Source organism: Crocuta crocuta, unplaced genomic scaffold, assembly GCF_008692635.1.
Source record: "Crocuta crocuta isolate KB4526 unplaced genomic scaffold, BGI_CrCroc_1.0 scaffold1294, whole genome shotgun sequence".
Classification (NCBI taxonomy): Eukaryota; Metazoa; Chordata; class Mammalia; order Carnivora; family Hyaenidae; genus Crocuta; species Crocuta crocuta.
In genome coordinates this window covers 189,560-190,048 of record NW_027532627.1, presented here as the reverse complement: position 1 = coordinate 190,048, position 489 = coordinate 189,560, and positions in this window count along the sequence as shown.

Below are 489 nucleotides of genomic sequence, written 5' to 3'. Positions count from 1 at the left end.
TAATTTTGCCTGTTTCAAAATTTTCTATAAAAATCAAATAAAATTTTTATATAAATTGAAGAATACAATATATATACTCTGTCTTGTTTGGCTTCTATGCTGTCACTTTTGCACAAACGGAAGGTGAATTTAGTTCATGTTGAACTCTTTCCCCTACTGTAATAGTATTACTTGATAAAATCCATCCTTACCACCTTAACTAGTATCTGATTGTATTTATCTTTCACAGCAATTAAGGACTTAGAGAGTAGCCAGGCTACAGTGTTTCAAATCCCAGCAGACTAGCTTAGTCAAGTACATAACTTCTATGTATCTCAGTTTCCACATCTGAAAATAGTAATAATAAAAATAGGTTTGTAGACAGGATCACATGAGCTAATCCATGTAATTAACTTAGAACACAGCCTGGCACTTAGTAAAGGCCACGTGATGGTTTTACTAATTACTATCACTGTTCTTCAGCAACGTGCTTCATAGAAATTGGTGGAA